A 12739-nucleotide genomic window follows, 5' to 3' on the forward strand; every position below is an offset into this window, starting at 1 on the left:
ACATTCCTTAGAGTTTGAGCCTCCCGCCACCCCGTCCCCTTCGTGGCCCTAGAGTCTCCGCAGAGAGGCCAGCGCACTCCGCCGCCCCACCCGGCAAGGCCAGTCTGCGCACCCATTCATCCTCCCTCCGCCCGCATCTGGAGAGGGGACGCGAAGACTTGACCCACCGTCCCTGGGGTCCCGAAGGGCCAGCTGCGGCCATACGGGCACTGCCCCGCGAGGTTCCCACGGCTCTGCTCGTAGAGCCGGTGGACTCGGGGCCTGCGCGGAGACAGCCTTGTAAGGCAGAGGCGGCGCTCGGACCGGCCTCCGAGCGCCCCGCGCGCACCCGGGGCTGGGAAGGACCAGGGGCGGGGCCGCAAGGAGCACCCGGGTGGGCTGGGGTGGGGGCCTGGGCGGGGCCGGAGGCGAGCACGGGTCTGTGGGGGCAGGGCTGGGGGCAGGCTGGGGTGGAGGCCCTGGAGGCGCGCGAGGCGCGCGGGGCTCGTGGGGGGCTGAGGGCCGTGGGGTCGAGCGGGGCGGGGCTGGGGGGGGAGTGAGCGGACCAGTGGGGGCGGGGCTGGGGCGGGGCCCTGGGCGGTGGCGGCGCGAGCGCACCGCCAGGCACCCGGTCGCGCGCGGCCGAGTCGCGGAGGCGCCGCCGCTGCAGTCCCTGCGTGTGCCAGGTAAGTGGCCGAGGGGCTCGGGTCCGGGGCACGGTGCAGAAGGCACTCCTGGAGGACTCGGGGCCCCAGGACCGCCTGCTCTTCCCGCCACCTGCGCTCTAGTCTCGGGACTGCCAGGTGGTCGCGCTGCGTCGGGCGCGGGTCCGGTGACCGGGGGGACGCGGGAGGGAGTGACTGGCGGTGCAAAGGACAGGTTTATAATTGGGCCCCAAGCGAGACGCATTGCCTTTCCTCGCCTCGGTACCCTTGCAGTCCCTTCTTTCAGGGGCTGCGCGGAATCGCCCCCCCCCCCCAACTCTCCACCCCACCCCCGCCCTTCATGTCCAGCTGCAGAAGCTCTGTTTATCGACGCCGGAGCCTGGGGGGCCGCTGCCCGTGAGAGGGCTGGAAATTAGGACTAAAAGGGTTTGAAATGAAGCCACTGTCCTACAACAGTACGAAACGGCCGTTTGTGTCCCAGGGCCCAGAATGAGCGTGACCGTGAGGGCAGCGTTGCCCCTCTCAGGGTCCCAGCCCTCCTGGGCCCGGCACAAACGACACCATTATGTCCAGGGCAAAGTGTCAGGCCTACAGTCTGCAAATCGAAGATTCCCGAGGGGCATTCTGTTTTCTTACCGCGCAGAAGCCGCAGTCAAGATAAAGCGGTTGGCTGCGGATGCATTTCCCACGCACCTATGGGGGCAGTGGCCGCCTTTGAGGGAGGGTCCTGAAAAACCCTTTATTCTGCTGTTTCAGTTTTGTACAGAAGCCTTGCGACGCGGTGGGAAAAAATTCTATTCGCGCTTCCCTGTTGGGACTGCTATTTTGATAGGCGTTGTGTGTTCTCCGAGATCTGACACCTTTTAGGATGAGCCGGCGATGCTGTCATCCACCTGCGCATTTCATTGGCTGATTCCCCTGACATTTATTGGATACTTGAGGAGTCCCTGGGGGATGCTGATAAAAAGACCTAGCTCCCTTGGCTGCCACCGCCTGCCTCCAGGCACTCCCCAAGGCCAACCTCTCAGGGAGGACTAGTGGGAGAGGGGGGAGGTGCTCCCCAGAGCCCAGACGAGCCCCTGGCCTCTAGGACGTGATCAGTAAACACTGACCTGAACTCTGAGTGCACTGGGATCACATCCGGGGATGAGGTGATTTGGCTGGGGAGGGAGAGCTTGGAACAGGCAGGAAATGGGGGGTGTGACGGGCTCAGTGAGACAGGCTGCAAGGCTTCCTGATGCCTTAAACTGGATTCCATGATCCTGTCTCTGGTACCGGCCGCTGTTCCCATCACATGGTGGGAATCACAGGGCTCAGTGCTGGGTGCTGGGTGAACTTCCTGGGATCTGGAGCTCTGCAAGTGCATGCCACGTGAGTGTTATGTATGCTTGGCTTCCTCCCGCAAGGCCCCTTGGCTTTCATGATTTCCAAAGGGATCTGACGCAGAAAGGTACCATGATTTAGGGGCTACAATAAAAATTTTCTCTCCACCTGTGCAGAATGATGAGGTGATGGAGATTACAGGAAGCTGTGCTGATTGTACTCTTATCTCCCCTGCCTTGTTTGACTGAGCTTCCTGAATCCTTTCAGGTTGCAACAAAATAACTGTTTTAACTAAGTACAAGGTTATAAATGCTAAGGGTGGAAAATGTGCAAGTTCCCTAAAGAAAATTAAAACCACTCATCACTGATGGAGGTTTAAGAAAACTCTGAGCAGCAAACTGTCTGTAGGGGCATGTCCTTATGGCTTCCGGGGCCAGGGGGAGCAGAGGAGGAGGGCGGTGGAGCTGCTGCCTATGGAAGAGGCTGAGAAGTCCTGGGAGTATCGAGGGGAACACTTTGTGAAGTACGTGATTAACCGCTATGCTGTACACGTGAAACCAATACACAATCATATTGAAAGTAAACTGTAATCGAAAGATTTTTTCTTTAAAGGCTTCCTGGGGAGAGGCTGTGCTGACTTGAAGCCAGGCCTATAAATAGCTTGTGATGGTGCTGGTGAGGCTGGAGGAGCATGCACCAGAGATACCGTCTGAGGATCTTGGACAAGGGGCCTCGCTGCACCTTGAAGTGTCAGGTCCTCCTCAGGCTGTGAGATCTGGGCCCTGTCTGGAAACCACTCCAGACCAAGGGAACTTTGGGCATGGTGCCAAGTCCACTGAGCCTGTAAACCCAGGACCAGGTAGATGCTGGGACCAGGCAGAACAGACACCCACCCAGATCCTACTGCTTAAGGTGTTCGCTGGGAAGGAAGGAGTGGGACTGCCTGTGTGGGGCCCCCTGCAGCTGGGGCTCCAGGTCCTGTGAGCACCCTCTCCATGGTTCGGCCCCCTCCTGGAGAGAGTAGTTTCCTCTTTGGTGGGGATGTAACCACAGTGTCATGACCCACACTATCCCTAACCATGGCATCCCAGCTCCACAGCCCCTCCTGGGAAGCTTTCCAGGCAGCTTTCAAGGGGCAGTTCCTGGCAATGGCTTTAATGGGCCTTGCTGGGTTCACAGGAGAGGGTGCAGGGCCTGTGTCGCAGTGGGGCCCCCAAAAACCACATATGGGGAAGGGCTGCTCCCCACAGCAACACACCATACGGTCCCCAAATCTCAGTTCCTGGTGTGAGAGTTTACAGCAGTAAGACTGTTTTTCATTTCCATATCCCCTTCAGCTGCACAGTGGCGTGTAGTGGCAGCTCAGTGTGACGGTGGTTGGCTCTAAACATCCAAACGCAGGACCTTCTTCGGTGAAGAAATGCAGAAAGCCTTTCACAGAGTGTCAGGCAGTGCTAGGCTTCTGACTTGTGCACCACACCGAAACGTCTTCTGCAGCCCCTCCTGCTCAGGGACCGAAGCTTCTTAGCAGTGGGGAGTGTGGGCTCATCCTCATAAGACCACGTCTATGCGGACTTTTTCTTTTTAAAATTAGGTTTGTGAAAGGGAAGGATGGGGCCTTACCTTTTTTTAAGCCTAACACTTAAAACTGCCGGACCCCTTTCTTGCTCTTCTGTCCTTTTTTCTTGCGGTACAGTGTCTCCGCCCATCCCCAGGGGTCCCAAGTGTGGTTTTCTTGGCGTGATAACTGGGGCACTCCGTGCGGGCTCCACATGACCTCCCCCGCCCTGGGCCACTTTCCCCGAGATCTCATCCTGTAACCCTATGGCACCCATTTGTTCAACAGATGTCTGAGCACCTGCCAGGTGCCAGGTGAGCTGGCGTGGCCTCCGCCCTGGGGAGCTCTCACTCTAGCTGGAATGTCACATAACAGCCAGCGTCCTCTAGGTGACCTCATTTAGGCCTTACACATGCCCACTGTTTCATCTCTTGGAGAGCGATGAGCCGGGCGGGCAGGTTGAGCTGCACTGTGGGTGTGTGCATGTGGGCCTCACACCCAGGGGCCTGGCCCTAGAGTCGGTGTTAATTAAGTCAGATGCCCCCTCGCATCTGACTTGAGTGAGCTCCCAGGAACCTCCAGCCTCGTGTCGTGCACTGCCCCTAAGGAAGCGTTTTCCACACACCATGCGCGTCTCATGGTCCTCAGCATGCTCTGATGACCCTCAACCCCTCCCTGTCCCCCACCCTGCTCTGGTTTTCTAGTGCCGTACCACAGCCCACCCCAAACCAGGAGTTAAGACAGTGTCAGCGTTCTGTTTTCTTATGAATCTGCCACCCAGCAGGGCTTGGCATGCATGGAGGTCTCCATTCCCTTGGCCTTGGCACGGCGGTTCACAGGCTGGGTGGACCATCCCAGGTTCCTCTGCTCGGTGACATGTCTGGGTTGGTGGCTGGCTGCTACAGCAGGGCCTCTTCTGTCTCTTGTGGGATTTTTTCAGAATGCCAGCTTCAGGCTGTCTTTGAGCCACCTTTGCTTTTGCCTCGCCTATTAGTTCAGGACTCCCTGATCCAGGTCCCTGGAGAAAACTGGGTAAGAGGAGGCTCACCCTTTATGCCGTGATTTCAGAAGTCAGCAGCCTCCTTGCCCCTGTGCCCTGTGATAGAGGTGCCGAGGTGCCAAGGTTCCCGAGGAGGAGCCACACAGTGGGAGAGGCATCAGGGCAGCAGGCACTGGGAAGTACATTGTCCCCTTCCTTGATGCTTCTGGGGGCCTCTTTAGGAGACCCGGTGGTCTCCCATGCCCTTGCCTTTGGCCTTTGACAGCCGCTGACGGCCTGCTCATGCCCGCATGGCACAGAAAGTCCCTAAGTTCTGTACTTCTCTTGTCCCCATGGTCAGGCAACCACCTGGTCCTTCCTGGCCCTGCTCTTCCCCTGGTCTTATCTCCTTGGCCAGTTGCTCTCATTTCCTGGCAGCAGGGCCCACCTCCAGGGAGAGACGGCCTCATTGGTCACCCTCCCACTGCACCCTGGTCCTGATTCCTGTGGCTTGTCCGGGCACCACGCTGGGTATCCTCCTGGTACAGACACTGTTTTCCCTGGCATCTGCGCGTGCCTGGGGCCGAGTCGGCACCCTGGCTGTCAGGTCTTCTCTGCTGGGGCCTTCTCCACCATGGCTCTTTCTTCTCTGAGTATCTTTGCTTTCTGCCTGAGTTGCAACACAGGTGACTCCTGCCTTCCCCCAGGAACCCAGCCTGCAGTGGGCTCATCTTCCTGGAGTTTTCCCCGTGAAGTCCCACTTCCCACTCCACCCCAGCCAGCCCTTCTCCTGAGCCCCCAAACCTGACCCAGTTTTTCTTACAGGTGCCCTCAGTGCCATGGTTTGGTGCACTGAGCTCTCACAGGGGACTGTCCCCCTTCTGCAAACCCAGTCGCACTTCTCCACAGCCTGCCCTACGTGCCTGTTTCCTTGTCCTCGGGCACCTCTGCCACATCCACTTCACTTCTGTGGCTTCAGTGCTGCCCATGCCAGATGTCCCAGCTGCGCAGGGTCGGCTGCAAGCCTCTGTGCCTGTGCGAGGGGCCGGCTAAGGGCAGATTGGCGCTGGAGGACCACGGGACCCATCACAGCCTCCTGCCCCAGCCCAGCCTTCCCTGCTGGGTGTGTTGGCTGCTCTCCTCTCCTGTTCTGGGGAAGGGGATGTGCTTTTGCTATGGCTTTGCCAGCCACCACCGTGGTTGTGTTTGACCTTCAGGCCTAGGAAGCCATAGAGCACACACTCGCGGCGCTGGCTTGTTTCAGTCTGTGCCATGTGAGCCGCTCGTCCATGTGGTCCTGAGTGGCCAGTGTGGACGTGTGCCAGGGCTGGGAGCCCACCACCATCACTTACCCACTGTGCGCCCAATGAGCATGGGGACATTTCCCTTTTTTGGCCATTGCGAACAAGGCTGCCAGAGCCTACCTGTGATGCCCTCTGCGGCACACATGCCAGCGTTTCTGTCAGTGAGTGCTGACTGGGGAGCAGGCCCTGGGTTATCTAGATGTCCCGCTGCAGTTCCTGTTGCCAAGGCAGCTGGAACCGCGTGTCCCAGAGTCCTCTGTGTCTCCTCAGCCTGCAGCACGTGGCATTGCCGCCCTTTTGGTCGTCAGCCAGTCTGGAGGGTGTGGTGGTATCTGCCTTGGGGTTTGTTTGCACTTTCTGGGTTATGCACATCCCTGCGGTGCTGGGCACTGGACGTGCTGCCACTGAGTGTCAGGCCGGGTCCTCGCCGCTGTCCTAGAGCCTTCTGCCTCTCTCTCGTTGATGAGCAGGGTCCCTTGTGGGCTCTGGGGCGCGCCCATGTTCCTAATGAGTAACAGATTCCTCCTTCCCCGTGGCTCGCCTTTCACTCTGTAATATTTTTTGATGAACAGGAGTTCTCGGTTTTACCCTGGTGCCATTTGAATACCTAGCGATGCTTGCATCCCGTGTAATGAATCTTCCCCTGCCCTGAGGACATCAGATGCTCTTGTGTGTTATCTTCCCGCAGCCTCATTACCCTGCCTTCCCCGCTTCAGTCTGCCGTGAACCTGAGCTGAGGGTGTGGGGAGCCAGGGTTCTTTTTTTTCCATGTGTCTATTCAATCAACCATCTCCACTGACTGAAAACATTCTTTTCCCCCTTGCCCCCTCCCTGCAGGGCCACCTTTGTTATGCTGAATGTGTCAGTATGTGCTTGGGTCTACTGGGGCTCTGTTCTGTCCCACTGGTCCCTTTCTCTTCTTGTGCTAGGAACACTGTTGTTAAGTGTGGTTTTTGTAGTGTTTTTTTTTGGTAGGTACCCTTGGTCAAATTAAGGAATTTCCTTTTTGTTCTAATTTGCTTAGAATTTTTATGGTGAATCGATGCTGAACTCTGCCAAATGCTTTCCCTGTATTTATTAAGATGATAATATGATTTTTATCCTCTATTCTGTGAGTGCGATGAGTTTTGTTGACTGATGTTAACTCTAAACCATCTTTGCATTCCTGGCATGAATCTGACTTGATTTTTGCATCTATGTTCATAAGTGAGACTGGCATAAATTGTTCTTTACTTGTAACACCCTCATCAGGTTTTGTTTGGTACTGGGATTGTGCAAGATTGATGTCATTTATTTTTCAATATAAGGTAGAGTCTGCTGGCAAAGACATCCATGATGAGGTTTGTGTGTGTGTGTGTGTGTGTGCGAAAAGTTTTAAATAAGGATTCAAGTCCTTAATAATTATAAAAACAATTCTTATAATACCTATTTTTTGTTACTTTTTAACAAGGTGGCTTTCTTTGTTTTGTTTTGAAGAATCTGTGTTTTTAGAAATTTAGATTATCAAATGTATTGGTGTAAAGCTGTTTATAATATTCTTTTATTATATTTTAATCTTTTAATATCTGTAGAAATCGTAGGGTGTCCCCATTTTCCATTCCTGGCATTGTATGTTCTGACCTTCTCTTTTTTTTTTTTATCACTATCCCCAGTATTTATCATTATAATTGGTGCTTTAAAGCAGTAACTTCTGGTATTGTTGGTCCTCTGTATTGTGTTTTTTTATTTATTAATTCTTATGTTCATCTTTACTGTTTCCTTTGTTTTTGTCCGTATGTATGTGTGTATACCTCCCCCCCCCCCCACACACACACATTTCCACCGCATTTAGCTGTTTTCTCTTGGGCATTTCCGATTCATGAGTTCTTCTTAATGCTGCGCTGGATCTGCTCTGCTGTTGAAACCCATCCACTGAGCTCTGAATTCTCGTTTTTGTCATTTTTTCTTTTAGTTATTGTGTTTTTTACTGCTAGGATTTCTAACGTGTTCTTTTTCAAAGTTGCTATTTACATTTTTATAATGTCCAGTTCTTTGCTGGAATTTCCCATCGTGTCCTTTTTCTTCTCTGCGCATGGCACATGCTGCCCTTTCTCCTCTGCACACCCTTCTCCTTGGTGCACACGGTTCCTTCACACTCAGTGGCCCATCGGGCGCTCGTAAGTGGAACCTCTAGGCTGCTTCTGTTGTCTGCTCTGCAGGTTCTTGGCGCTTTCCCCCTTTCTGTGCCTGGTTATTTTTTACTGTGTACTAGATATTGTAATCCAAATATGTTCCTAGAAATATTTTATGGTCTTGATGACAGTCTTTCTCTAGATAGTTATTACATGGGTCCTGCTGGCATTTTTGGGCACTAGCACTGCAGAGTCACCTGGATCCAAGCTGTGGGTTGAGGGCCTGAGTTGACTCGGTCTCCAGCCAGCTCACCCTCACTCCCGAGCACCCAGCCCCTGCAGGAACAGCTGGGAAGCCATGTGCTGAGCCCACAGAGCTCCCCACCACTCCGCCAGCACCAGCCAGTGCCCGCAGGGGAACGGCTGAGTGAGCCGCTGCCCATTCAGGGTTCTCTCTTTCCTGGGGCCTGGTTGCTTACTCTTCTCTCTCCTCTTAGCACATGGGTGTTTGAGGAAGATGGGTTTCTAACTGTCCACTCTTCCTGGCTGCCCTGTGGGTGGCGGGCCGGGCCTCCACCACAGAAAGTCGGAGGGCAGCATCTGCATTTTCAAAGCTCTCAGCCGGTTCTGAAGGGTGGCCCGGCTCAAAACCCCTACACTGAGACCCACGTGCTGTGTTCGTGCTGAGCAGGCCTGGCCAGGGGGAAGCTGGCGTTTGCAGGTGATGCCCACCTCTCCTCATGCTTGCTGCTCTTCATGCCTGCGCCAGGCTCCTCCTGCATCTCACCCACAGGGTGGGCCCTGCTCAGTGCTCCCGTTTTTCTCCCTGACTCCAGTGCTCTGTCGGCTTCTTCCCACATCGGCTGCTTTTTGGGGCAGGAGATCTTTGAGGACTGAAGGTACGACACACTGTGTGACCACTGCCAACCGGGCGACCTGGTCAGCGGCCATTTCCTGCAGGTCCTCTGTACTTTCTGGTTGCATTCCTGTTGCTCTTGTGGTCACCTCACCGCTTTGGCCTGAACGAATCCCAGTTCTTTCTGACCTGCCCTCAGTTGTCATCCTTGTTGGGTTAGCCTTGGGTGTCTCCAAAGCAGGAGAAGCAGCAGGGAGCCTCTCTGGCCTCCCGCTCACCCAGCGGGGATGGCGCCCCCTTCCGGAAGCAGCCACCTAGCACGTGCACATGCAGTTTAACCTTTCCTGGAATTAACAAGTTTCCTGTCAGGGTCTCACGTGCTTCACCCAGTATTTTTCCTCTCCTTGAATGTGCACTCATCTTTTTTCCTGCCCAAATACCTCCAACCTGAGGCCAGATGGATATCTTAGAATACAGGTGTCATTTGGCAGTCCCCTACTTAGAGGCCAGCCTGGCTTAGGGTGACCTCCAGGGGCCTCTGGAATCTGCCACACCAGGCCCTCTGCTGCTGCCGCCCCGGGTTCTCTGTGGCGGTAACCACCTGAGGGCATTGCCTCCTCTGGGTCTTTCAAACTCTCTTCTCTGCGAGGGATGCTCCCCCTCTGGTCTCACCTGTATGAGTGTCCCGGAGCGGCTTTAACAAAAAAACGCAAACTGGTGGCTTAACACACACAAACTCATTCTCTCCCAGATCTGGGGCCAGAGGTCTGAGACCAAGGTGTCCCAGGGGCACACTCCTTCCAGAGCCTCTAGGGGAGGGTCCTTCCTGCCCGTCCCGGCTCCTGGTGCCCAGGCGTCCCTGGGCTCCGGTCTCTGCCTCTGCTGTCACGTGGCCTCCCCTCTGTGTTCGTGTCCCCCCTCTTCAGTCTCATAAGGACACTCTCACTGGACTCAGGGCCACCCGGATGACCCAGGCTGATCTCGTCTCAGCACGCTTGGCTTCATCCCATCTACAAAGAACCTCTTCCCAAACAAGGTCCCATTCGCAGGTTCTGGGTGAGGACAGGACACATCTAATTCAGGGCCACCATTCGCCCCACCACACTGGCTCCCTGTGTGGGGAGCCTCTTGGCCCCTAGGTAGGCTGCAGGACGAGACACCCCCTCCACCCTCACTGCTTCCTTGTGGGGCGAGGGGCTGGTGCTGATGGACTGTGTAAGGGAATCAGTGACTCGAAGTTTCTCCAAGTGTCCTCCTTTAACCCTGTGCACACCTGCTCCCCTCCTTGGCCACTGCTGGCCGGCTGTGTTCTTGGATTTCGTAGGAAACGTGCTGACAGAAGCCAGGGTGTCTCTGGAGGCAAGAACGGGGCAAAGTGTGGCTCCTGGGAGGCCAAGGGTCCCAGCCAAGTGGGCCCCCCTGAAACCGCCAACTCCACAGTGACCAGAGAAGTCCCTGCTGGGGGCACCAGCTCTTCCGAGGGGCAGGGGAGGACAACTGCCTTCCTCCGTCTTCCCGACTGGAAAGCCTCTCGGCCTGTGAGGTGGTCTGTCGGAGTGTGTTCCAGTGACATAGACTATGTCCCCACCCCTCCCGTTTCTGTCCTGCCTGGGTCCTGTGGGGGCCCAGGGTGAGGAGAGCGATGGCAGGATGGGCCACGGTCCCAGAGTGGCCTGGGGAAGCTTGCCTCCTCTGCTCTGTCTCCTCTTGTGTCTGGGAGAAACCACATCTGACCTGCGAACGGGGCCCAGGGAGGGTGTGATTCAGTTCTCAGGCTTCTCCAACCCCATGGACCTTCTGGGCCAGCGGCCTAAGGCTGCGCGTGACAGGACACCAGTGGCATCCTGCTCATGCAGCCCTAGTCCGGGCAGCTCGGCCTGTCGGAGCCACTGGACACCTGGACTGTGGGGGGCCAGGGTGCTGGGGGTGGCGGGGCTGCTCTCCACGCTGACTTGGGGCCCCAGGGACTGTCCCTGTGCTCTTGGCGGGCGCCTGTGGGCTCAGAAAAGGCCGCTTTGTCCAGCTCTGGGAGGCTCCCGCTGCCTGGGACTGCTCTCGGATGAGACGAGTGGCCATTCATATCGAGTGTCCAGGGCAGCCACGGGGTGGGTGGCCATGTTGTGATTAAAAATGTGAACAATTGCCAAAGGGCTGCGTTGTACTCAAATGTACTCAAATAAAGAGCTGAAGACAGGGCGGGGGTGGGGTGGCAGGGGTGGGCGGCAGTGCTGGGCTGGTCCTGGGGGGATCCAGGGGCTTCTAATGGCCTTTGTTCCCCTGAGCTGTTCATGACGGGGGGTGGGGGTGTGGGGAGGGTTGCGCCCTCTCCAGGGGCAGCACCAGCACTCCTAGACCTTGACGCTGGGGGCCTGAGCCTCCAGTGGTCTCTGGTGAGCCAAACATACATGATCCCCCTCCTGACTTCAGGCCCCCTTGGCCTCTTGAGTTTGCCGTCCCAGCCTGACCTTGCCTTTGCTGAGGGTTTCACACATATACCCAAGTGTCCCGGCAGATGTCACAGTGGTCGGTGGCGGTCGGGACCTATGCGAGCCTGGCAGGTTGCCTCAGTGAGCAGGAGGCTCTCCCTGGACCATCTGACCGGGCCTACGCTTCCCTTGGTGTCTTGGGGGCAGCTGTGTTTGGGGTTTACCTGGGGCTTCTTGCCATTATCCCCCCGCCAATCCTCTTTCCCTCTTGGTCAGTGTCCTGGGACCAGGCCCTAAGGGAGCCCACAGAGTATTCCCAAGGGGTCCTTCCCCGGTCCTTGGTGCCTGGGGTTCCAGGACCCGGCTGCCACAGAGGCCTCTGAGGGGACAGGGCACAGGCTCTCCCTACCTTTCTTTCTCCCCTTTGGCACCCTTTGTGTGGGGCCTCCTGGTTGTCTTTGAGAGTCCCGCAGTGTCTGGCAAGGCACCTCCTGTGCCCCTCCCTCCTCCCTCCCCCCTCGGGTGCCCGTAGCTCAGCTCTCATTTCCAGAGCTGCTCCCTGGCTGCCCGTCGCCCCTGCAGGTGTCAGGCACTCTACTGAGGTCTGAGCAGGGCTCAGCGTAAGTGACCCTCAGGAGTGCTTGCATTTCCAGGGCCTGCGAGGGTTCTCGCACAGGCCCTGGGCCTTGGGGTCACATCAGTGGGCCCAGTGGCCATCCAGGGGCTCTGGTTCCCAGCCCTAGTGGCGGGCAGTACCTCTGACTCCTAGTGGATGTAACGATTCAGAGGATTCTGGGGGCATCGCACCCACCCTCAGCAGCCTGTGGGGCCGAGGACCAGTGAGTGACTCGTGGCAGGAGCTCCAGGAGCCCAGGTGGCTTCCTTCGGACGCCCACTCTCCTGGGAGCCCGTTCCACCTTCAGGGCCTGCATGGCATTTGTCCCCAGCCCAGGAGACACACCCCGTTCTCGCAGAGCACAGTGGGGCCCGCCCATTTCCCCCGATCCAGCTTGCGACACAGGCGTCCCAGGGGACTCCAGCCCACCTGAGGGGGTTGGCGCTGTGCCCTTGAGGAGCAGCTTGAGGACACGAACTCAAGCGAGACCCTGCATTTAGACGGCAGAGCCGCTGCCGGGAGCAGCTGCAGCAGAGGCCCGGCAGCCTCCGCGGGCGCTCAGCAGGCGTGGCTCCCCATCCAGGCCCACAGGCGGTGCCTGAACCCTGAGGGTCCTCTTCTCTTTAAAAGGGGAATTCTCCCGTGGGGGTTTCTGCATAGCCATACTTACACCAGAAGGTTCTGGAGTTGAGTCACCAGAGCCAGTCACCCCCCCGCCGCCCCGCCCTGGTTATTTGGCAAAGAATGTTCCTCTCGTGTTGGTGATGGAATCCAGGCAGTCCTAGCTGCAGAATGTTTCTCCGAAGAGCGGGTCCTTGACCACTAGTGCACGGGTGTCTGCTTCCCACCGCATGCTGTGGGCCCAGACTGCTCAGGGGTGGGAGGCGGGGTCGAGTCCCCCTCAAGGGTGAGGGCTGCATTT

The 12739-nt window shown here is 57.0% G+C and overlaps 1 protein-coding gene across 1 annotated transcript in view; it reads left to right on the forward strand.

The window, feature by feature from the left end:
* The first annotated feature begins 548 nt into the window (after window positions 1-548).
* Window positions 549-12739, forward strand: part of LOC114510051 (tubulin polymerization promoting protein) — a 31448-nt gene continuing 19257 nt past the window's right edge. Inside the window, exon 1 of the mRNA XM_028528743.2 lies at window positions 549-665. The gene's annotated coding sequence lies outside the window, so the exon portion shown is untranslated. The remainder of the gene's footprint in view (window positions 666-12739) is intronic.

The sequence above is a fragment of the Phyllostomus discolor genome, chromosome 3, assembly GCF_004126475.2.
Source record: "Phyllostomus discolor isolate MPI-MPIP mPhyDis1 chromosome 3, mPhyDis1.pri.v3, whole genome shotgun sequence".
NCBI lineage: Eukaryota > Metazoa > Chordata > Mammalia > Chiroptera > Phyllostomidae > Phyllostomus > Phyllostomus discolor.